The sequence below is a fragment of the Tachypleus tridentatus genome, chromosome 6 (genome assembly GCF_004210375.1).
Source record: "Tachypleus tridentatus isolate NWPU-2018 chromosome 6, ASM421037v1, whole genome shotgun sequence".
NCBI classification, from domain to species: Eukaryota; Metazoa; Arthropoda; class Merostomata; order Xiphosura; family Limulidae; genus Tachypleus; species Tachypleus tridentatus.
The window spans coordinates 68,826,202-68,853,458 of NC_134830.1; positions in this window are offsets into that span (position 1 = coordinate 68,826,202).

The window sequence follows — 27,257 nt, forward strand, 5'->3', positions numbered from 1 at the left end:
AAGCATTTCTTTCGTTCGTGAAGAAGACGTAACTCACTTGGCATAGGTGAAAAAGAATCGGAAGTTGTAGGTTTCCTGTTGTTTTCTAACAGCGGTTGTAAAACATGAGTTTAGAAAAAGAAATCTAAATTATTGTTCAGAAAATGAAATGCTGCTATCTTCGAGAAGAAAGATATTTTAAGATCACGGAATAACTTAACAACCTGTCAGAATAGGCCATATGGCTTTTCCTTGAACGTAACAAGAGGCACAACATTACCGGAGTATTTGTGTAATTCAAATACCTTAAAATATCTTTAAAGTAGTATCAATAATTTTAATGTTTGATACAAGAAGAATGTTTAGAATTGGATTTAATGCTCTAACTTTATAAATAATTAACACAATATAAATCTAATTTTGCTTTATAAGAGATCCGTTAGACATAATGGAGTAATAACTTAATTGAGGCATGCAGCTACAGAGAACAAGACAAAACAACAAGCCTTCTTTGTAACTTGGGAAATTAATGACTAAATTGTCATTTATGTTGTGGAATTAGAAAAGACAGCACACCAACTTTTACAGATATGCAAATACACCAAAAAATCGTTTTAATGTCATATAAAAGGACACAATAAAAAGTATATTTGATACAAACACATAACAGTAATAACTATTTTTGAAATATTCAAGAAATAAAATATGTTTAGAAATTGGTAAACATTTGTTTGTTTGTTAATTTTTTTGTAGTTAAGCGCCTAGCTATGCAATGGACTATCAGTGCTGTGCCCATTACAGGCATCAAAATTCGGTTTTGAGTGTTGGAAATCTGCATACTAACCACTATGCCACTCAAGGAGAGCACCCCAAGTTACTTAACTTGGTGGAACTTCAATAATTGTCGATTGTGCTTTACTCTATATTTTTTATATGGCTTGTCAATTTTAGTCTTTCATATATAAAATATTATTTCCATTTTCATAAGGCCTGCATAAGGTTGATTTGGTAACACACACATATATATTATTCTTTCTGTCCAATTAAACATCATATTCATGCTAGTTATACACATAAAGAAGACATGAATATTACTGTGTATATATTTTTTGTAATACACATATTGTTGTGAAAATGATTCGTTATGCGTGTGTTAGCATCCATCAAAAGGATTACCGTAACTTTTTGCATGATAACTAGAAACTGTCCGACGACTACATTGAATATTTTATTTTAGAATTTTTGCGAAAAGTGAATTTAAGACATTTACTGAGATATATCAGATTTTCACTTTTTTTTATAGACTTTGAGGTTCCACCAACTAAGTTGGTTCGTTCTATTACCACAATTTTTTGTATGGTGACTAGAAAATACCGACCCTAAAATTGGGCAATTTTGTTTGTTTTAAAAATTCTTGCTCTTAAAGGTAGAAATAAAAACATCTACAAAACTACACAAGGCGCTATCTGTGCTCTGCCCACCAGGGGTATCAAAACCTGTTTCTAGTGTTGTAAGTCCAGAGACATACCACTGAACCACGCTCTGAAACACATCTCATTTCAATTTTTTCATAGACGTTTGGCTTTTATTTTCAAGACACAAGTCTTAATCAGTTAAATGAGTCAATTATTACCTTCCACAAAGCAGGGTATGCAAATAGCATTCAATTGGGCCATTAGGGAATTATTAACAAAAAAAAAAAAGAAGGAAAGAGTAACAGAAGTGAAAAAAATCTAATAATTAGTGCAGGATATGAATATTAGTTAGGTAACAGTAAGATTTAAAAATATAAGTATCGTTAAAACTGAAGTTGTTTTTCTAACGAGTGCTGCTTAAATGTTACGACTTTCCAGAAAAAAGTAAATAATACTGATAATTTACTGATTTCATTGAACGTTAAATACAAATACCAAATACGCTCCACAGATCTGCAAGAAAATCGTATCACAGATTCAGGTGTTATGTACAAATATTTTATATTTTTAACTTTGACTATCTTTATTCACAAGCGTTAATTTCAACCGCTTCTAGCAAACACTTGGCACTTGTTTTGTATTAAATTACAAATATTAAATATTTTTACAGTATTTATTATGTTATTAAATTATAAAAGAACTTTTAAAATTGTGGGAGGTGAAACATGTGCTCACATGTGTATTCGTGTGCCTGTTGAGTAATTGTGTAATATTTTACCACATATTCAACTTCTCTCACACGTAATATGACACAACTTAATTGATCTGTATGTCGAAGATTAGCGTTCATCCATTTGCCACTGAAAACTGTTCCTTGTTTGGAACGTGCATGTAATAATATTATTGATGTATTTTAAACTTTTAACATGGATTGTGAAAATAAGAATATATTTTTATTGCAGATATACGGTTTTATCCGAACAATCGTATTGTATTACACACATATATATATATATATATATATGTTGTGAAACATTAATTTCGTGCTACCAAAATGAGTATTTGTTCATTGACGAAAGTTATGACAACAGAGATTAAGTACCTTATATTAAGACGGTTTGGGCTCTGCCAGTCTATCTTCGGACTATACAACTTGATAATAGGTCCGCAGCGCGATTTTAGCTTAAAACGGTTCAGTCGTAAGGTTATCATGCCCAAAGCACACTAAGCTTTCCTACTACTTTCCAAATTCCATCTAATGTACGAGGAGTTTTTGTTTACACTTTTATATTTTCACTAAAAATAAATTAAATAATCTATACCTTATTTTATTGCAAAAGCACGAATTGGACTATTTGCACTGTGCGCGAAATGGGCAATTGACACCACCTTCTAATCATTAAAATTCGATATCATAAAAAGTAATAATGCTTGTACACTCATTGTTATCATAATGCGCCTAGAATATGGTTGTGCTGATAAGCTTCTATTCTATTTTACAGAAATAGACGGAAATTGTTGAAATCGTTTAGTTTGTTTTGATTTTCGAGCAAAGCTACAGGGCTATGTGCGCTGGACGTCCGTAATTTTGCAATGTAAGACGAGAGGGAAGGCGTTTAGTGATCACCATCCACCACCAATACTTGGATTACTCTTTTACCAACAAAGAATGGAATTGACAGTCACATTATAACGCCCCCACCGTTGAAAGGGCGAATGTGTTTGGTTCGAGGGGATTCGAACCCGTGACCTTCATATTACGAGTCGAGTGCCTTGACCACCTGGCCATGCCAAGCCTGTTGAGATCGAATGAGGGTTTGACGTCCAAGTTGCAAAAAAAAAACCAAAAAAAAAACCCACGAAGACATAAGACCAACACCGTATCTATAAAGATATGTGTAATAATGTTAACTGCAGTTATGGATATACTAAGTGTATCTTCACGAAATTTGGCACAATTTGCATAAAAAGTGCATTAAACAGATTTTTAATAAAATATTTCTCCTAGATACTTGTCTTTGAAATTCTGAAGCCTATATTGGGTCATTCCAAGATAAAAAGTGATTTTAATGTTAATACTAAAATTATTACGTTTTAATATTATTACAATGTTTTATTTTATTTGTGTAATCTCTAGAACATCTTAAATGAGCATCGAAAGAATTTTTCGGTACATTTTACACTTTATCTATTATTTTCCCTACCATAACACTTAGTGTATGACATTACTAATGGAGAGTAATATGAAACGTTGGCACGGCGTGACTAAGAGGTTAAAGCGCTCGAGACGTAATCTGAGGGTCGCGGGTTCGAATCCCCACCACAACAAAAATGCTCGCCCTTTTAGCAGTAGGGACGTTATAATGTACGGTTTATCCTACTATTCGTTGATAAAAGAGTAGCCTAAGAGTTGGCGGTGGGGGTTGGTGGTGATGACTAGCTGCCTTCCCTTTAGTCTTACACTGTTAAATTAGGGACGGTTAGCACAGATAGCCGTCGAGTACCTTTGCACGAAATTAAAAAAGCAAACAATGAAACGTTGAAAAATGTGAAATAAAGTGCATTGTACCATATTTTTGTCTTCTTTGAATATGTAATTAATTACAGTTTTGTAAATTACCTTCACATTTCCAAATGTTGACTATTTCACTTTATTTTTCTTTTAATTTTATAATTTTATTGGTTCACAAGCTTGGTTTGCATGACACTTGTTGATATACAAAGTGATTTAATTAATCTATGATTGTAACACTGTTAAAAACCGTGATATGTTCAGTTTTACCCGGCTGAAGCGACAAACGTAAATTTGTCGATACTCAATATGAGATCATCTATTTAGTATGCACCGGAGATGGCGAGCTATGTACATAACATTCAGTGGTATCATTTTGAATCATTGATAGGAAATGCATACAATGAACCTCATACTGAAAATATATTTGATCTATCTAAGATAAAATCAGAAGAAAACTTTCTCGAAGCTCATGCTCAAGGCTAAATCAACCAAGTAAAAGTAATTGTCTTCAACATAGATGCTCTGTTACGATTATTTTGTAATTATAGTAATTTTCACATCTATATTCATAAAAAAAATGATTGGTTTAGTTAAGTACACCACTGCTATTTAGATATTTTTCTGCAAACCATTTTTCTCACTGTCTAGTTATTTTTAAGTAATAAGAAGTAATTTATTTTTTGTTTAATTTCCAATGTTAAAAATTACGGAGAATAGGTAAAAAAGTTTTAAAATGTACAATGTCCATCTCTAGCAGTTGGCCAGGCTGTTAAGACACTCGACTCTTAATCCGAGGGTCGCGGGTTCGAATACCTTTACACCAAAAATGCTCGCCCCTTTAATAGTGGAGGTGTTATAAAGTTTTGTTCAATCCCACTATTCGTTGGTAAAAGAGTAGCCCAAAAGTTGGCGGTGGGTGGTGATGATTAGCTGCCTTCCCTCTAGTCTTATACTGCTAAATTAGAGACGGTTAACGCAGATAGCTTTCGTGTAGCTTTGCGCGAAATTCAAAACAAATCAAACCTCTAGCAGTTTCTTTATGTCTGGAATCACTTTTGAATTTATATACAACGCAATAAGGCATTTCGAAGAACTAAAAAAAAACATTTTTTCTCTTTCGTCCGTAATTACTTAGGTGAGTTATTCAACATAACACCGATGCTACTAGATTGGAGAACTACCACAGTTGTGACGTTAGAGCACGAGAACTTTCGTTTCGGAACTTGAAATATGCATATGAGCAAATCTAAAATTATGTGTGGTTACTTAGACATTTATCAGACTCCCTAACGTTTTTCACACAGTCAAACATAAACATGCAATTTGTGTGATAGATAATAAAATTAACACAAAGGAAGCAAACAGAAAACATAAATTATGTTTGGTGACTGGATCGTCTCTGGACCTTTATACTCTTTGGGATAAAGAACAATTTAGAAACAAAGTTGCCGTATAACACACAAACTAAAATAGTACAAAATATAATGTGTATTTCTTTGAAAACAATACACAGTTTACGTATGATAAGTAAGATACACCTATGTATAAGAAAGAACAAATAGCAAGCGATGGTTATGGCGTTTGAACTGCAACCTTTGGGTCACGAGTTCAAAACCCCTCAGCGAACATATTCGTAATTTCCGCTGTGGAGACGTTATAATGTGAAAGTCAATCCCACTACTAGTTGGTAAAAGAGTAGCCCAAGAATTGGCGGTGGTTGGTGTTGACTAAGTGTCTCCCATCTAGTCTAACACTTCTAAATTATGATCAGCCAGAGTAGAAGTTACTTAAGTAGGTTTTTCGCGAAGTTCAACAAACAAACAAATTAAATAGTAAGTTAAAGAAAAAATAATAAATGAATTACAAGCATTTTCACCGTTAAAAACCTGGTTTCGATATTAAGCTTTGTGCTTAATTTTGAAACAAATAACAACCTACCCAATGGATTTAATTAGATAATCGTATTGCTGGAGCTTAACGTAGCAGAAAAAAAGAAAGTCTCACCAGATGTTGCGATCTTTTGTTCTACCAAATCAGTTAATGTTCCTTGCAGAAAGAAGAATTTTACAGAAAAGCTGAAGGAAATATTGTGTAAATATTCAATAAGTGCAGCACATAAACAATCTTAAACTTTTCTCAAGATATATGAAATACTGTAAACAAACAACAAGCAAAAGAAGAAATTTAAAATTAAAATATTTAAGTATTGTAAATTGCAATGATTGTAGAAACCTGTTGTATTGTAATTACTTATTTAATATTTTTAAAAATAAAAGTTTAAGCGAGTGTATGGATTTAGTAACATTGCAACTTAGTCATCAATCACAAATTGTATTTACATCTCAAGTTGCCAAAATTCTCGTAAAGCCTAAAATGAATTTTAAACAATATTTTGATAATTGTTCAGTCTTGTGTTCAAACAAATTTTACGAATATATAAAAAACAATCGTAAGACGAATCGCTTGTTTGTCGGATTTCGCGCTAAGCTATACGAGGGCTACCTGCCTCTGATTTTGAAGTGATAGATTAGAGAGAAAACAACTAATCAACAACATTTACTTTCAATTCTTGAAACACTTTTGTCAGACGAAATAGTCGGATTGGACGATTATTCTTATAACACTTATCACCCTAGAGTACAAAGTGCGTTTTTATTTGGGTAACGCAACGCAAACTAATTAACTCGATAGTGTTTCTCATATTAATTAAAGTGTGAAGTACTTTATCTAAGAATTCATATAATTAGGGTTAACATACAGGATGAGTGATTTTTTTTTCAACTTTTATTTGGCTCATTTGTGATATCCAGGTTCTAATATCCACCAAAAAAGTATCAAGTACTCTCGAAAAGCAACTTTGTAAATGTTGCGCAGAGAATAAAATACATTAGGACAACAAGATAAAAACAAGTAGCACACGTGAACAAATAATAAAAAAAACAATTATTCCTTTTATATAATGTATATCACTGACGAGTTCGGATTCGATTTAGGCTCTAGTTTTTATTCTCCAGTTTTTTTTTATCTTGACATTGTTCGTTGTCGTAACTACGTAGTAAATTTGTTTCGTCAGCAGTTCCATTATACTGTTGACCTAAATACTTGAAGAATAACCAACATTATACTTTTTATATTTCTTCTTTTTCTATACGCTGTTTTAAGCAACGAATAGTTGATCCGATATAATCACGTTGACGTCGATAACAAATATATCGATAAACAACCTAAGAACGTTGAAGTTTGTTAAATCTGCCCTTTATATTGAAAACATTCTGAATTTTCAATATCGATTTTGTAGCTATACACACGAAATCACTGGACAGTTTTATTTCAATATATATTTATGTTTTTTTTAATAACCCTATAGATGCCTTTATTCATAAACGATATATTTACATAAAATGACAATTCGGGCACATCAAAAGGTACTTTACGAGAAATTTACATTCTTTTTTAGAAAATGTTTTAAAATATTGTCAAGTAAAGATAGATAAAACAATTATTAAGAAGACATTTTACACGATTTCTATTTCCTTATAAAAATAATTATAGTTAGAGGCAATATGACAAGCTTTATAAAATAAATACCAAATTATCTTTATATTTTTTAGATAATATTTTAGTCTGTCAATATAGCTGTAATGTATACACTTATTTATGATACTTTAGTATTTTTAAATGATCTTCAGAGTTATTAATATATGTTTGGTTTGTTTTTTGAATTTCGCGCAAAGTTACACGAGGGCTATCTGTGCAAGACGTCCCTAATGTAGCAGTGTAAGACTAGAGGGAAGAGAGCTAGTCATCACCACCCACCGCCAACTCTTGAGCTACTCTTGTATCAACAAATAGTGAGATTGACCATACATAATAACACTCCCACGACTGAAAGGGCGAGCACGATTGGTGTGACGGGTATTCGAACCCTCGATCCTCGGATTACGAGTCGAGTGTCTTAACCGTCTGGCCATGCCAGGACAGTATATAAGTAAAAAAGCAATTTTGAATTGTTTTCGTCTTTTAATGTCAGTTTAATTCAAATATTCAGGTATTATACAAATAAATTCACTTGTGTGTTGTTCTTTGTTTTAGAAAATAACGAAGATACAACCAATCAACTGATATTATCTGACAGGCTTAAAACTCTCAGGACGGTTACTAAACCATTGTTTTTCCATTATAAAGTAAAAACAGGTGTACTAAACTAGATGCCAAATGTGAGCCCACAGAAGTACCAATTGTTTGATCATAATTATAATAGTATTATTAAACTCAGAATAATAAATTTTAAATCATAATTTTAAAACTCATTTAAAATTGTCTTAGATCTTGTACAATCGTACTATTTTGAAAACCCAAATCTGATCAAATTTTCTCTTGTAAAGGAATGTTACTGTACAGAGACTCAACGTCAAAACTTACATAATGAGTTTGTCACGAAATCTTAATTTTTTCTGTTTTTAAAGATGCCAGGACTAGTCTTAATTTTTTTTCTCAGCCATTCTTTTCAAACGTCTTAATAAAACAATTCTAAAACTATATTTGAAACTATTGGCTTAATAGAACGATTATTCTTATGGGTTTTTTGGTAAACTATCCCAAATACCATAAAAAAGCTTACTGATCTAATATATTTATGTACTCCATCGCTAATTTTATTATATTATTTGATTGTAACAAATGTTTCTGCAACTGATTTTTTCCTTTTTTTCGCAGGGATGTAATTCCGTTGTCTAAACTTATGCAATCCTATATTACTGAAAGTGTCGCGGGTTCGAATCCCCGTCACACCAAACATGCTCGCCCTATCAGCGGTGGGGGCGTTATAATGTTAGGCTCAATCCCACTATTCGTTGATAAAAGAGTGGCCCAGGAGTTGGCGGTGGGTGGTAATGACTAGCTTCCTTCCATTTGGTCTTACACTGCTAAATTATGGACGGCTAGCGCAGATAGCCCTCATGTAGCTTTGCGCGAAATTCAAACACAAACAAACAAACAATTACTGAAAGTACTTTACTCATATAGTTGTGCATATTCAAAACAGCAATACCATCTTATTTGTCTGGTTTAACTACAACGATTTTTTTATTTTGACTAAAGTAGTTAATTGTTATTTATATTTAGTTCACTTTTATGTTAGTAAAAATGACCTAAGTCCACTGCGGACACCTCTGATAATATGCTATTAAACATTCTAACTCCTTAACCATAAATAAGATTAATGTTTAGTTTCTTTAAGAGTTTTTCCAAACAAAAATAATTATAATAATCGAATTTGCTGGTGCTGTTGAAAATTTTAATCTTCTAGATCAGGGGTTCTTAACTGGGGATAGTCAATCCCCAGGGGGGCGCATGAAATGTTTTGCAGTTTCAGGAGACTTAGCAAATACACAAAACACTGTCAAGGTACTCATAATATATAATATACAGGTTCACTGGGTGGGGCAGAGGGGCTCATTCAAGACACGGGATGTTTTGAGAGAGCCCTTCTGTTGAGACGTTCAAAAGCCCTTGTTCTACATGATCTTTATTTTCTATTTCAATATATTTTTATTGAAAAAGGCCACGCATAAGTTTATTTAGATCATCAACAAATGTTTAAACAACGTTTTTTGTCCATTTAAAATCACTTACTTGATTTAAATATTTGAACTAAATTTGTCTTTGTCCATAACGAGCAACATCCAGTCGCAATATTAATATATTCAATTATTTTCTAAGAGAGACAATATTTTTCACGAAATATTTATTTTGTATACTGTGATATTCTATTTTACTATCGGAAATGTGTGAAGTACTTTATAATACCTTTTACTAATTTTTAACTTTTTGCCATAAATGTTAAACAGAAAAATCTTTGATGCTAGTTTCAATCTTTTTTGCAGACATTTAGGATCATAAGATGTAACATATTCTTTTACATTTTAATATAACCTTTTTCCCTGTCTCGAAAAATAAAAAAGTGTAACTGTTATACTTCTCCATTAGGATACCTACGACAAGAGAAAATATTTTGTTACGAAATTTAATGTTAATTATTTATTTTTGGAAAGTTGTATAAAATGACTGAAGTGTTTACGCTAGCAGTCCCTAACTAAGAAGTGGCTGTGGATAATGTTGACTATCTGCCTTCTGGCTGCTCTACCACTTCTCAGTTAGGGACTGCTGTGGTGGAGAAGAGATTTAAATATGTCTAACTAATCCGAAATTATATTTAGAACCAGGTAGAAATCCAATTTTTAGCTTAGAATGAAGTCACTGTGCAGTATTCAACAATCCTTGATTACAGATATCTTCTTCAGTAGTTATAAAGATTAAATTATGATAATATTTCCTAGTATCATAAACGTATAAGGATATTGAGGTTAAGTTAATTTTTAGCATATATTGTTGCTACTTTGAAGAGAGTGTTGGCTTTAAAACGTGTTTTTAGATTTTTTAATGTTTATATTAAACTGAAAGACATTCGTACGATACCTCGAAAGAATTACTGTTTTATTTCAGAATATTTATATTCAGTATTTGTGTGTGTATTGGAACGTAAACGTATAATATATTAATGGAAGTGGACTATTTTACTTATATGACATGCATAAGTTGATATTAACACATTTACATAAAGGAAAAAATATGAATTTTTGTTTTTCTTTAGTTTTGCGCAAAGCTACTGGAGGGCTATCTGCGCTAGCTGTCCCTAATTTAGTAGTGTAAGGCTAGAGGGAAGGCAGTTAGTCATCATCACCCATTGCCAACTCTTGGGCTACTCTTTTACCAACGAATAGTGGGATTAACCAAATACATTATAACGCCCCCACGGCTGAAAGGGCGAGCATGTTTGATGCGACCGGGATTCGAACCCTGGACTCTCAGATTAGGAGTCGCACGCCTTAACCCACCTGGCCAGAAAAATGTGAGTTATTAAAAGCTGAAATGAAACTACATGTACCAGAGGTCGGCTTGACCAGGTGGTTAAAGCACTCGACTGTAATCTGAGGGTCGCGGGTTCAAATCCCCGTTACACCAAACATGCTCGCCCTTTCAGCCATGGGGGTGTTATAATGTGACGGTCAATCCCACTATTCATTGGTAAAAGAGTAGCCCAAGAGTTTGTAGTAGGTGGTGATGACTAGCTGCTTTCCCTCTTGTCTTACGCTCCTAAATTGAAGACGGCTATCGTTGTTAGCGCTCGTGCAGCTTTGCGGGAAGTTCAAAAACAAACAAACGTGTGTCAGGGTTTAAACTAAATTTGTAACCGCAATCTTTAAATGTACACATCGTGATCAATAATAGAAACATAATTTTTTTCTCCTTTTACGTGATATTTCGAAGAATAAAAACATCCACAGAATGTTTATGTATCTTCTTACAGTAAAGCCGCATCGGGTGATCAGGCGGAATTCACTGAGGGAAATAGGACCCCTGATTTTAGCGTTATAAATCCGTAGACCGACCGCTGTACTAGCGATGGGCCGTCCACAGCACGCTATAAGGTGTGTACTGTCTGAATTCATTCTGACAGGACGAACAAAGAACATATTTCATTATGAAGGAATCTTTTGACATAAAGACATTCATAGATATATAAGAAGAAGGAATAGAATAAGCAATAGAGTCACAAGTTGTTTCGACTGATGTACCTGATGTTTTGTGTGGAGAAAAGGTTCCTGTCAGATTACACAGGTCTACAGATTTAAGCTTCATGAAAGGTGTTTTGATTTTCCATATTTCGGATACGCAGAGTCTGAAACTAATATTCATTTTTCGACATTTTTTACACATCAGGAAGCAAAAATCTGTTACTTAAATCAAATATTTAAAGTAAACTTACAACAAATATAACATAATATATTTACATACGCTCTTGATCCGTGTAGCTTTGCGCGAAATAAACAAATATATGCCCTTGTTGCCATAGCAACGAACAAATAATATTAAAAATAAAAAATAATCTAAAGTGCAAGCATAAGCAAATACTATCTAGAAATCTCACGTCATGTTACCTGTTAACCGTTTATATGTTAGTGGTGTGTTTCTTGAAGGTTCTGGAACGATCGATAAGACTCTGACGTTGTGATTGGTCTAGAGAAATCTATAGCCAGTGATTGTCAACATGTTAAACATAACAAAGTGTGACCCGATTTTGATGAAAATGAATCACTTATGTAAAAGTACGTATGACGTTTTGAACGCGAGGGAAAAATGGATATCAGTAATTAGAGATTACTGTAGAACATGTAAACATTTTAAGACAATAAAACCATCGCAGACCTGTGTTATTACTCAGAATCGGAATCATCGATTACATGATTAGAACATATTTGACTTGTCTAAAAAGAAAATACTGTTAAAAAGCTAGTTCGAAAATTATAAAGCAGAACACGAGCACAATAATCAAAATATTTTAAATATTTTTAAAGCAAAATACACCGTTTTTGTTTCTTAGTTAATCAATAATTAAACATGTATTTGCAAGTAAACTTCTAATGTGATCGTCATATGTTAAAAGAATTATATTGTCATCAGAATTGTGTAGAATGTTAAAATTAAATATTTGTCTTTAAACAATAGCTCATTTCTTTGTGAGTCACGTGCTTTCAATTATTTCTAAACTTGTCACGAGGAAGAAATATATATATAAAAAGAATTACAAAATATAAAATTGATTTTACAGTGTTTATTTATTATCATTTATATAAACAGCTTAAATACGCAAAACATATAATCACATAATATTCACATCATACACATAAACGACATTTAGTAAAGGAGTTATAACGTTTTCGTAACAGTTGTTTTTCATAAGACTATTTGTTATCCACTTATGTATGCACTTTGGAAAACTTGGCCGACGAGATGAAGTAAGCCTCTGCCATCTCATCATTCTATTTGTAGAAAGTGATATATTCGTAAAATATGATAATAATAACAGTTGTATCTTTAGTATGTTTTACTTGCTACTAGATCGCTGAAAATAAAATTCTTTATTTAAGACTGACATTTTTTTAAAAAGCCCTTTTTTTTATAACTGCTATTAAACATAACATAACGTTTTGGGACAACATGGGACTTATTAGTCCATTTCGGCTGTTTCATCAACTAAATTAAAATAATTAAGAATCTTAAAGCCAACCTTTATCATTATGTACTAATCAAGATTTATTTTAACCTCACTTAAATTTACTGACCCCGCAACATCCGAATACAATCCATTTCAAAGGCCAACCATCCTGATGGAAAAATGAAACTGTCTGAAGATGACTCCTACCCTATCAAAATTTATACCTGTATCCTCAGTCCTATTATTCTCACTCTTAAATATGATAAAAATCATTTCACAATCTTAAACACCTCAATCAACCCCTCTTTAACTTTTATTTCTTCAAAAGAAAACAGTTCCAGATATTTCACAGCTCCTCTTCTTACGACAACCTCTTTATCCCAGGTACCGTTCTAGTAGCCCCTCTTCTTACGACGACTTCTTTATCCCAGGTATCGTTCTAGTAGCCCCTTCTCTGCACCCTTTCCAACAGTTAATGTCTTTCCTAAGGTAAGGAGTCCAAGACTAAACACAATACTTAAAATGTGGCCCAACCAGTGACCTATAGAATAAAAGTATAACCTCTTTAGACTTGTATTTAATATTTCTGTAGATACAGAACCTAAACACCCTATATGCCCTACCAATAGCAACAGTACAAACATTACATAAAGATTCATTTCTCTCATGACACTGTTAAGGTTCCTCCCATCCAAATTATACTTATAATTAAAATTATGATAACCCACATGCATTATATTGTCTTTATGATAATTAAAATATCCATCTGCCATTTATTTTCCCCACTCAATAAATGATCTAAATTTTTTTGTAAATCAGCAACACCCTCTCTACAGCTATCACCACCCAAGACCTTAATATCGTCTGAAAATTGTAGCAATTTATTGACTATTCCTTCATCCAAGTCAATGATGTAAATCGAAAAGAACAAAGATTGTAAGAGGCCCCGAAGTACCCTACTTCTGACATTAATCCAGAAACAGTCTTCCACTTTCTTCCATCCAGCAATTTTTCTATAACCAGCTAAGAATTAATGCAGTCATCTCGTTTCCATTTTCCAACTGTTCAAGATGTGGAATACTGCATATATCTTCGTAAGTAAAAACTGAAGGAAAAGCCAAATTTAATAATACAGTCATCTCATAATTATCAGATATTAGCCTTCCTTTATCATTCCTTAAGGGCTCTTCCCCATTCTAACATTTTGTTTACCCTTAACAAATTTAAAAAAATACTTATTAGTAATTTTTACATTTTCAGCCAACCTTTTCTCTAACATCCTTTTTGATATTCTAATTTTCGGTTTCACTAACTTCCTTCATATTCTCTAATCTTTCAAGTCTCCTGTCATACTAGTGAATTTAAGTTATTTTAAATTTATGATTATTTGATTTAATTTTATCTATTTATCTCTATGTGACCCAACATGTTTTTTTTTCACTTGCAGCTACAATTTTCTTTTTGTAAGAATAGTCCCCAAGTGGTATAGCGGTGTGTCTGTAGACTTAGGAGGTCTGTTAAAAAAAATACGCGGACTGACGTCATAAAACAAAATGTACTTTATTTAGAAGTTACAGGTCTGGAACCCCTTCAAAGTACTCTCCTCCCCAACGCACACACTTATCCCAACGGTGTTTCCACTTGTTGAAACAGTCCTGGTACGCTTCTTTTGTAATGTTCTCCAGCTCCTTCGTCGCATTTGCCTTAATCTCGGGAATCGTCTTAAATCTTCTTCCTTTTAAGGGTCTTTTGAGTTTGGGGAACAAGAAAAAATCGCAAGGAGCAAGGTCAGGTGAGTAGGGGGGTGGGGAAGAACAGTGATCGAGTGTTTGACCAAAAACTCACGAGTTCTGAGGGCTGAATTTCGCAGCAACGCGGTGCATCTTCAATTTTTCGATCAAAATCTCGTAACAAGATCCAAATGATATCCCACATTCTTCAGCAAGCTCTCTGACAGTCAGACGACGATTTGCCCGCACCAGGGTGTTGATTTTGTCGATGTGTGGGTCGTCAGTTGACGTGGAAGGACGTCCAGGACGCTCATCATCTTCAATGGATTGTCGACCATCCTTAAAACGTTCATGCCACTTGAAACATGCCGTACGCTTCATAGCAACATCACCGTAAGCCGTGTTAAGCATAGCAAAAGTTTCAGTCGCAGATTTTCCAAGTTTAACACAAAATTTCACAGCAAGTCGTTGCTCCTTCAGGTCATTCATTCTGAAATCCGCCAAACGAAAAAATTGCACTTCACTTAAAACTGCGTAGCTAATACACAAATGAAGATATCTGCAATCGGAAAATGGCGTCGTAATCAGCTGATCTGTGCAAACCTAGCGACACTAAGCGAAATCCCCTGGAACCAACTGGAGCCGCGCAATTCAAACAGCCCTCGTACAACACTAGAAACCAGATTTCGATACACCGTAGTGAGCAGAGCATAGATAACCCTTTGTGTAGATTTGTGCTTAATTACAAACAAAAGTAAACTATACTAATATTAGTCGGATGATTAAAACCCGTCTGGTAATTCTTGTTTTGTTAGTCGAAAACAAAACAACAACTTAAACATGCCGGAAGAAAAAAACAGCAATAAATAATAGTCGTATGGTAAACAACAACCTATTGTATTTAGTGACATTTACAAGGTCAAATAAAATATGAAAATTATGAGACTTTCTTTTGTAGAAATGGGTTGATAAATTTTATAGCTAAAATAAAAACTGTTTTACAAAGTATCCTTTATCGTTTCTGAAACATTTTGGTTAACATTTACTTAAATCCTTGAGTAACTTCAATGTGTTCTTGGTAGGAGTAATTCGAATTGCTCATCTAAATAGTATTTTAAATAACTAATCAATATGTCATCAGAACATTACATTACTATAGTGTTTCCTTTTATAACAATATCTATGTAATAACTAAGTCACAAGTTTTGGCCAGGCATGGTCAGGTGGTTAGGGTGTTCGACTCGCAATCTATGGGTCGCGGGGTCGAATCCCTGTCACGCCAAACGTGCTCGCTTTTTCAGTCATGGGGCGTTATAAGTGACGGTCTATCTCACTATTCGATGAAAAAAGAGTAGTCCAACAGTTAGCAGTGGGCGGTGATGACAAGCTGCCTTCCCTCTAGTTTTACACTGTTAAATTAGGGACGGCTAGCGCAGACAGTCCTCCTGTAACTTTGCTCGAAATTCAAAAAACAAACACAAGTTCTCGCAATGTCTGTAAACATCATAGAAACACGTTTTAATTTCTTGTTCTTCATTATTACATGTTAAATCAAAAACCAAAACAATGGAGTTAACCTGTTTCACTGAGGTGACGTAGTTTAAAACGGAATATTCGTTTTTATAAGTATTATTAATAACTAGTAGTAGTTTTAAAAAATAACAATTCTAGGTAGATAATGTTATCAATGCTCTTTGAAGTTAGTTATTTACAGAAATTTGGTATTTATTTAAAGAGCTTAAGTACAGGGTGAAACAGAAATAACCAGCCTTGCTTATCTATAGACATTAAAGAAGTGAAACATAAAGCAACTAGTGTTAAACGATTTGTAATTGAATAACGGTAAGATCAAACTGAAATAGGAATTGCGATTGAGAGCAACAGTTACCAAAAAGTTAATTAATTAAAAATTATACAGGTAGAAAAATTTGCACATCTCATAAGCGATAAAATTGTTCTGTTACAACATACTCATAAACATGTGTTGTTTTCTACATTCATCTAATTCGTGACTTTTGATTAAATTACTTCTAAGTGTGAACACTAAAGGTGATTTAATTGCTAGTGATTTCAGGTATAACATGTCTTAGTGATTGTTCATATTAGCTAGAGTCACATCAAAAACAACTGTGCTATATACAGTTTATATCATTGACTCGTGACGTTATGAAGAAATAAGCTGATACTTAAAAAGTGCTAAGTATCACCTGGGATACCGTCATTCAACTTTGAAAGAAACGCCAACTTTCTGTAGTATCAGATCTTTTGTTTATGATACTTTAATTATTTCTAATTTATGTACCAAAGTGCTCTCAAAAGTATCGTTTTGTTGCACTATAAGTTTAAAACAAATATTTAATATTTGAACAGTGGAGCAAGAACCTGAAAGAGGATCGAGGGTGTAAGCTGCATCGACATCAGTTACCCTTAGGTAGAAGCATTATTATTGATACCAAAAAAACAGGAAAATATTTATTTAGATTTTATACGTTTTCTTTCGTTAAGAATTTTAAGAAAACGTATACATCGTACAGTGACACAAGTTATTTAATATCTTGAATGTGTAAGTGACATCTGACAGTTTCTGGTTCGTTAATTAGGTGCTAATTTATATAGTCGAGGTTCAACATTAGAGCAGCATACGTAAGTGGATATTGGATATTTACTCTAGTTAACTACTTTGTGGTATAATTAAATAGGGAAGTACTATTAACTTAACGTTAAATACATATTCGGATACTATACAAAAACCGCAGAAATGTTATTATAGCTACAAACAGTAATTTATCGTATGATCTATAAAATACCAAAGTGTGACCAATTAAGTAAAGTCAGGTCATAGATAGCACAAAAGCTACTCTCGATAAAATAAGTCTGTTAATGTGCTCTTTAAAAAAAAAGTGAAACAACCAGCTGGAGTACCTATCTTCTGGACGTAAGTCATATAAATTCATGATGAATGAAAGATTATTTTAGGAATTGTAAATATTTGTATAAAATCTGTAAAACACAAAGTGTGATACCACAAGTTTGCAAGTGTCTTCGCATGGACCCAACAAACTTTCTTCTCCAATGTGGTGAAGATCCATCTACAGCGGGCAAAGTAGTGGAAAGAAACATACAAAAACAACACAAAATTGAAAATTTGTATGTACCCCTCATTGACTTAATAAACCTCCATCTATATCCGGCGAAGTAGTTACATGGACATATAACAGACACATACTGCACTCGATTTAAACCATATTTTTCAGATATCAATCTTTATATTCTAAATCATATATTCCCCTCCCCTCTGCAAAAGACAGGTAGCTAAGTTATCTCAATTTATTATTACTTTATATATATGTAAAAACGGCTCGTTTAGGTTGAGAAAATATTTTACGTAGAGGAGCGAACAACGTTTTGACCTTTTTCGGTCATCGTCAGGTTCACAAAGAAAGAAAGAGGTAACTGACTGGAAGCTGACCACATGTTTGAAAGGGGTTGTGTAACTGTGTGTCGAAATGTAGAGGGCGGTATTAATGTTTGAATATATAATTTTATTTATTTTATTAATATAGGTATAAAGGCGTTCCTTTATATTGGTTTATTTTGGGTTTAAGTTGTTGTATAAGTAAGGCTTCTTTAATTTTGCGTTTGTTTATGTTTGTTTCTTTATTTAGTATTTGAGTGTTTTCTATGGTTACGTTGTGTTTATTAGACTTGCAGTGTTCAAAAACGTGTGAAGGTGACTTTTTATGTTCTTTGAATATGGTTTCCATTTTTCTTCTTGTTTCTCCAATATAGAAGTCGTGGCAGTTATCACATTGTATTTTATAAATAATGTTGGTGTGGTGCTTGTCAGTATAGTTTTTACATAGTATAGACCTCAGTTTGTGCTTGGTTTTTGAATAAATTTGGTATTAACTGGAATGTCATATTTTGTTACTAGTTTTTGTCAAATGTCGGGAATATATGGTATGTAGCAGTATATAGTTTCGTGACTTTTTAAATCGTGGGATATATTTACCTTTGCTTTCTGTCTATGTGTGTGCATATAATGCTTCCTTCGGTTTGTGGCGGAAACTTATTGATGTTAATGAAGTATTGTTTTATTTTGTCTATTTCGTCGTTGATTTTATCTGGTGAGGACAGTTTTATAACCGTGTTTATTTGGTTTCTTAGTACATTGAATTTTTGTTTTGTTTCATGTGCTGAGTCCCGAGGAATGTATAGTCCAGTATGGGTGATTTTTCGGTGGATTTCTGTTTTAAATTGTGTGTCGGTTATTGTAATTTTGAGGTTAAGAAATGATATTTGATTGCTTTCTTCCTGTTCACATGTGAAGATAATGCTGGGATGTATAGAGTTAATGTGATTGAAAAATTAAATGTATGTTCTGTATATGTGAATACCGCAATCGTGTGGTCTACATATCCGTACCAGTATAGTGGTGGATGTAATGCTGTGTTAATTGCTGCGTTTCAACTTGTGTCATACAAATATTGGCTAGAACTGGTGATACTGGGTTGCCCATGCTTAGGCCATTTGTTTGTATATAGTTGTGGTTGTTGAACATGAAATTTGTCTTCATCGTGGTGAAGAGTTGCTAATTGGTTGCTGGGAATGTCTATAGATGGGTTAGGGTCTTGGATATAGAGTTTTAAGGCTATCTTGCAGGCTTCAGTGGTTGGAACTTCTGTAAAGAGGGATATAATATCAAAACTGGCCATTAAGGCTTTATGATTAAGTTGATTTAGATTAGACTTTAAATTAAAAGAGTCTTTGATGAATGAGTTGGCTGTTGTTACATATTTGGAGAATACCCATGCTGTGTATTTACCAACATTTTAAAAAACGATTCATATGTGGACATTATTGGTCGTAATGGACAATCTGGTTTATGAGGTTTGGAGATGCCGTAAATTTGTGGTGTGAGTGAGTCGGTTTTACGTAGGTAGGAATAAAGTGTTTGGAAATTGTGTTGGATTTTTTCATTTTTAGTAGCATTTTATTTAGTTGCATTTCATGTGTCTTTGTTAGATTTGTGTGTATTGGTTTAAATTTGTTCGTGTCTGATAGGATTTTCTTCATTATTTGGATGTGTGTTCATTCGTGTTCATTATGACTACAGCGTTACCTTTATCTGGTTTTAGAATTTTTATGTTTTTGTCTTGTTTTAGGTTTTTAATGGAATTAATGTCTCTTTTTGCAAGATTGTTTTTTAGCTTTCTGTTTTGTAAAATTATGTTGATGGTTTTGTGAGAAAATTCTTTGAAGAAATCGTTTAAGATGTTGTTTTTAGGTGTTTCTGGAAAATATAAACTTTTAATTTTACCTGGGAAGTTTGGTTGTTGGATGTCAATAAATTATCTAAGTTGTCTTCTTTCTGTTGGTTGTTTTTGGTTGTTTTCTTGTTTTTGTTTTCTGTAGAAAGTATCACAAGTCTCCTGGCTCGATCTCTAAACATGTTTTGATTTCTATGGTTGGAATGTACCTATTTTCTCAACCAAAACGAGCCGTTTTTACATATATATTTTTCTACAAGTTGGTTTTCTCGACATCACTGATTATTATTACTTTGTAAAAATAAATATTTTATTGCTTACAAATAATTTGTTTCAGCTTCCAAAATGTTTCTAAAGGGTGTCACGTTTCGGTCGTAGGCCTATATCAGACACAACTGATTGGAACAGGAATAATAAAAATAAGAACAAACAGCGGAACAATCGCTCGTATATTTGAACAAACGCAATCACTTAGGGTACGCACATAAAAAAATTATTTCCTTCAACACAAAGTTACACAATAAGCTATCTATGCTCTGTACACCATGAAGAATCTACTCCAGGATTTTTGTTTCGTACATCCGTTAACCTGCCGTTGGCTCACTGGGAACACAAAAATAAATAACATATGATAAAGACAACTCTGCGTAAAAGTAATACAAGAGAAATGAGCTGGAAATGACTATTTCAAAAGGTTACTTTACATTGACAAACGTATACAAATACGTCCCTTCACTAATATAATTAAACAGTGTTTGTAGTTCTAGTCTTTCTCTCTGCATATTTCAGTGATAGGCCCGGCATGGCCAGGTGGGTTAAAGCGTTCGACCCGTAACCTGGGGACCGCGGGTTCGAATCCCCCTCGCACTAAACATGCTCGCCCTTTCAGCCGTGGGGGTGTTATAATGTGACGGTCAATCCCACGTTGGTAAAAGAGTAGCCCAAGAGTTGGCGGTGGGTGGTGATGACTAGCTGTCTTGAATACTAAAATCATTCCTTCATAGATGTTGAATTATTTAGTTTGCAGCTAGATTAAGAAGGTTATTATTATTATTATATTAGACTAAACACATGCTAGTAAAAAATATAATGTATAGGATACAATTTCACTTAAAAAGACAGTTATAGCTAATTACATATACGCACTTGTACTATATAGCATAATTAAGGTTAAGTAATAAATTTAGACAATTAATAATATTTCTATTCCCAGTTCCTATGTATATCAAGAATTCACCAACTGTGTTCAGTTCTGGTATTTCAGTACTCATCAAAAAACCATCTGTAATGAGGCGATCATCTGGGATTTTAGCTTTGTACAGGATTGTCGTCAAGAAAGGTCATTTTATGTGTTACTAAAGCATGCTTTTGACTATGATTTAAACCGGGGTTTTAGGGTCTCTTTAATGCACCTTCTACGATGTTCATTTATACGCTCAGAAAAGGTTTATAGGTTTCCTCAATGAAAATGTTTTACCGAATATTACAAGTTAATTGGTAAAGAAACGTTGGGAGTTATGTACCAATCTTCAAGGCCTAATCAAACTGGGGTTGCAGTTACAAACCCATAAAACTTGTTAGTGAGAATGAATCTAAACAAGCTTTCTAAGTCAATGATCGAAGTACATTTGCGGGCTTTTAACTCAGGTAACCTTTGATGTAGTTTTGTGCTTAACTACAACAAACAAAGAGTCTAAGTAAATTAAAATGAGATAAAAAGTTGTTACATTAGATTTATGTAAGCCTAAGAACTATACAACAGATTTTTTTTTTGTCCTGGTACAAAGTAATTTAATGTGGAAGCGTGTTTGTGCAGTTTATCAAACAATTCACTAGAGTGTTTTACAGGTGCAGCAATGAGCTGTAACAACTGTGTTAAAAATTTCTTAATAAGTCATGGTATTCATTCACAAGGTCAGTTAGGAGCAGAAACAATTGTTCTTAAAGGTATGAACTTTAGGTAAACCATACAGTTCAAGAAGTTGTGAATGTCTGAGTGTGAGTGTTAAAAGTTATTTATTAGGCCATTAAAGTTAAACGTTAATATATTTTTTTGCAACTACATCTACTTTTGTTTCAGTCGAATCGTTATCACAAGGATTCTAGGCGTGAACTGCCCAAAAACAAATCTTTAGCTTTATGAATGTAATCTTTTTTCATTGAAACAAAGCAAAAATGTAATCTCTATCCTTATGTGTTGCTTTGATTACAAGGAAATTGTTAAGGTGAAAGGTAGCTAAAGCATTTTTCTATTCTCTGTATATATTAGATAACATAGGTTTTCCAAGCCAAGACGAATAGATAACTGTAATGTTCTTTTTAAGTCGAGTTATCAGGCGTTCATTGTGAGCGTTAACGAGTAGTGGTTATTTAATAAAGTATTTGAAAGGACACTTACCAATAGCAGTGAGTATATTCGTTGGTCCGCGTTATCCATATTCGTCTTGTTATTTTCCTGGCCTTTTTATGGTTTATCTTATTGTCTCAAGTGACGTTTTTATAACTTTATTAAAATTATATTTGTTTGTTTTACAACAACCTAATATTTTTCCCCTTTCTTAGTAATGGATTGAATAAATAAGCGGTAACTGTTTTTTAGTTTTCCTCCTCGATTAAAGAATATATTTATGTACGATGAAAAGGTGTTTTAAGCTTTATTATTTAACACTATTCTTATTATTAACACCAACTACATACTGTTAAAGGATAAATGTGTGGTATTAAGGTTTATAGAATATAAAATATCGCAAATAATGTGTACAACAACATTTGCTAAAGAAACATCAAATTAAAAAAATCCGACAGATTACAGAAACTGGAAGCGTTCCTATGAAACACGCGGGCCACACTTTTTTTTGCAGACAATAACAAAGAGCTTTAATTGAATGTGTTGTTTTAAATGTATGTTCTAAAAGTTTACGCAAAAGCATACAAAAGACCGTTTCGTTCTTCATTCTGAATCGATAAACTTCAGGGTAGATAATGATAATGAGCAATGCCTACGATGAACTTGGGCTACTGTTAACTTATCGATTAGTGGTACTTGACTATCAGTCTTACAGCGTATCCTCCGGTGCGATGGAGATAAGTTTACGGAATTAAAGAGCTAAAACCCCAGATTCGAACACCAGAAGAATCTTGTCCCTTTCAGAGTTAACATTTGGTTTTCTTTGCGTAGCAGTTTTAAGATGTAACATGCAGCATCTGCTCATATTGCATAACAGCGCCTTTATTATATATAAATATATAAGCTTTTTCTTGCTCAAATACATCGTAATGTTTGGCACTTTGGCATGTGACATAATAATGACATATAGTTTTGTTTTCAAAGCGATTCGACTATATCCTTTCAATGATCGTGATTAAGGAGAACCACCCATATGGGATTGTTTATCAGTAATTGTTCCTTTCTCTGAGGATATGCCTAGTGCCATTTGTCTGATGAAGTTTGATGACATTATCAGTTATATTACCTTATAGTTTCTATTGATCACACATGTTATAATATATTTTTTATTGTCTAACGTGTGTTGCAGTTCTGAACGTCTGACATCAGAGGATGTTGTAAGAGGTCCATTGAAATCCTCTTTGTGGCACAAATGATCTAGCTTATGTTGCAGAGGTCGAGATTTCAGATGTAACAGCTACCGTCACACGCTGCAATAGTTTGATTACCACCATCAAAGAATAAGTTGTTTTTGGTGGGTGACCAGCAATAAAATGAAGATGTTTGTCTATGTAACACATGAAGATGTTTGTCTATATAACACATGTTAGTGCAATGCATCTATCCAAATAAACGCATCACTTATATCGTGTATAAGAAAAAGTAAAAGAAACATACGTTTTTTGTGGAAGTTCTGATCATAATGTTCTATGTCATGGTGTGAGAGAAATGCGAAAGGTCACCCTGAGTGTAATTTGGATGCCACCTATCATCTAGTTACCACTACTCGTTGTTTCTGACTTCTGTACACTACATACCATTTGTATTTTTTCATCATTATTTCCATTACTTTATTTTCCTTTCTTCTACTACAGTTACAGTTTTATCTTTTCACGTTCCTAGATAAAGTTAACTTACTTCAATTATTTTTATCGTAGACGCACATAAAGTATTTTTCTTTTTTCAAATCACCTAGATCCGAAAGTATAAAATCAATTGGTTTTTTTCACTTAGCCATGGTAATTCGCTGGAAATAGTTTCAGTCAAAGATTTTATATTATTTCTTATTTCAAACCATTCATTGAATGATTTATACCAGATTAATTTCTTATTTTTTTATATTTTTGTCAGTTTAAGTAGTTCCCCGTTAGTACAGCGGGAAGTCTACGCTAAAATCAAGGGTTCGATACCCCTTGGTGGGCTTAGCAGACAGCTCGATGTATCTTTGCTTTAAGTAAACACCCACCCACACACACTTATTCCCAATAAATGTATATCTAAATACCTTAAAAGTGATTACAGTTGAATTAGGAACTAATAAAAAAAGATACTCATTTATGTAGTGGTAGATTTGTACTCAAGTTCAACGAAACACATACAAACAATATTTTTTCTAGCTTATTCAAACTTTATTAACAATTCTACATACTTTGAAAATGTTTTACCGCTATCAATACGAGTAACTTGTAACAAATACGATAACATTAAGGAATTTAAACAAGAAAGGGGTTATCTTATTACACTGATGGAAATGGTGGAAGATACGTTTTACATTTACACATGAAATTAAATAAAAGCATATCGATTAATATTACGCCACGAAAAGAATAATGCCTGAAAAGGGTATATATTAAACCAAATCATTTGTGAAAATTCTTCAGTATATTAATATATCATGAGGATGAATCATAGTAAGAGGATATTACCAAAGAACCAGTGAAATTACAAAGTGCAAGAGGACAAAGTGTTAGTGCACAAATTAACTGGAAGGAAAAGGTTTAAAATGTACCTGATCCTCTTGGGTCTTATGATGGACCTAAAACCCACCCCAGATGAGGAGGATCCTATAAAGCCTAGAACTTTCGTGATTATTAAGACGGTATTTAAACTGTGTTTATTTTGAGCTATGCATTTTTTCTAATTTCATTTTTTTCTTTTTTTTAACATGCCGACATTGAAACCCTAACCTTAGCAATATTTATTCTATAATCCACTTGCTTTTTTAGGTCGATTTTATTATATCATGTTTTAAAGGAAATCCTCAACATGGTTTCCATGAAGACTATGGTGAAAATATTTCCATTAGTGTTTTTTCAGAAGGTCATCTAAATACAAAGAAAGTTGTTTTGCTATATTTAATATGTGAATTGGATTGATTTTAACATTTAAATATTCTCAGAAAAATGTACAATTCTGTGTCACCATATCATTAACAACGTTTCATCCATGCATTTCCATTAAATATAAGGTTTTAGATTAGCTTCGTTAAGTGTCGTAAAAGAAGTTTGTTTGTTTTTGAATTCCGCGCAAAGCTACACGAGGACTATCTGCGCTAGCTATCCCTAATTTAGCAGTGTAAGACTAGAGAGAAGGCAGCTAGTCACCACCACCCATCGCCAACTCTTGGGCTACTTTTTTACCAAGAAAAGTGAGATTGACCGTCATATTTTAACATCCCCACTGCTGAGTGGACAAGCATATTTGGTGTAGCAGAGATTCGAACCCGCGACCGTACGAGTCGAGTGCCTTAACCACCTGGCTAAGGTAAGAATCCATTGCCATTCTCATATTTTGCAATATTATTTATCAATAACTTCTGCAGATGATATCGAAGTTTTAATTATTCTTCCCTGAAAGCAATTGATAGTTTCTTCTACTACGAATTCAGTAAACAAGGAGGCCATATCAAATGACGTTAACGTATCAGTAGGTTTAAAACATATTTTCTTAATTTTGTTAAAAATTCAACCAATCTTCTTGCAGTATCGATATCAATAATACGCTTGCGCTTTTCTATTTGGAACTTTTCTCGCATTTTTTTATCAAACGCTACAAATCTCATCTTTACAAAGAACTTTATCGAGGAGTCTGTGTTCCATATTAGTTTTTTTATTCATAATCACTTTACGTATATTTTTAGTCAAACTTTTTAATACAAGAAAAATGCTAAGTAATTGCACAATGTTGTTGTCATCACGTGACGACTGACTTCGATTTCAACTTTAGTTTTTATTTGCAAAGTATTTCACAAAAACAACATTTATCCTGCATGTAATTTCTTAAATAAAGTGAACATTACACTAAATACAATTTCTATGAGCTTTCTGGACTTATTTTGACATAAAACACAGATGCAAAGTTCGTTCAAAATCATATGCTTATCTCTTTGTAAACATGCATTCAGAGGTTTCTCTATACCTAGCTACGTTTGCTTTCATTACAACTTTATGTTTACTTTACTCTACAATAATTTAGCTTCGGTTCGTTTTATAGAGTGCTATAAATATCTTCTAGTTACTTTTTTTGAATACAGGTTTTATTTTTTGTTTTTGTGAGTTTTTTCTTTCAAATAATGAAACTGTGTCGTACGCTGAACACTCATAAGTGATACAGATTTGCAACACCAGAATCAGAGGTTTGATTCCCCTTGGTGTACACAGCAGATAGTCTGATGTGGCTTTGCTATAAGAAAACGTACATACATAGTGTTTTACACTGTGTACGCTATTATAAATACCATCATTTTACTTTATTATTTACCTTACATGTAGTTTTATTAAATGATGTTACGTCTAAGTGAGTTTGTCTGACTGCGTAATATATTTTCAAATAAACCAGGATTTGTCTATCTAACACATAACACTTGAATGAAAACTTAGCTTAAATCATGTGCATAAAAATGTTGCAATAAGAAAAATTCAAGCGGAAGGCATGAAAACTACTGTAAATGTTTTGCAAGTCCTTTACCAGCTTTGATAGTAACAATATGATTTTTGATTGATTGGAGGGCCCGGCAAGGTCAGGTGGTTAGGCGCTCCAGTTGTAATCTGAGGGTCGCAAGTTCGATTCCCCGTTACAATAAACATGCTTGCTCTTTCAGCCATTATAATGTGACGATCAATCGCACTATTCGTTGTTAAAATAGAAACCCAAGAGTTGGCGGTGGATGGTGATGACTAGCTGCTTGCCCTCTAGTCTTACACTGCTAAATTAAAGACGGATAGCGCAGATATCCCTCGTGTAGCTTTACGAAACTCGGTTTCAAGCGGTGCAAGTCCGCAAACATACCGTTGTGCTACTGGGAGGCATTTTATTCTTGAAAAAATGACTAAGTTTTCAAACAA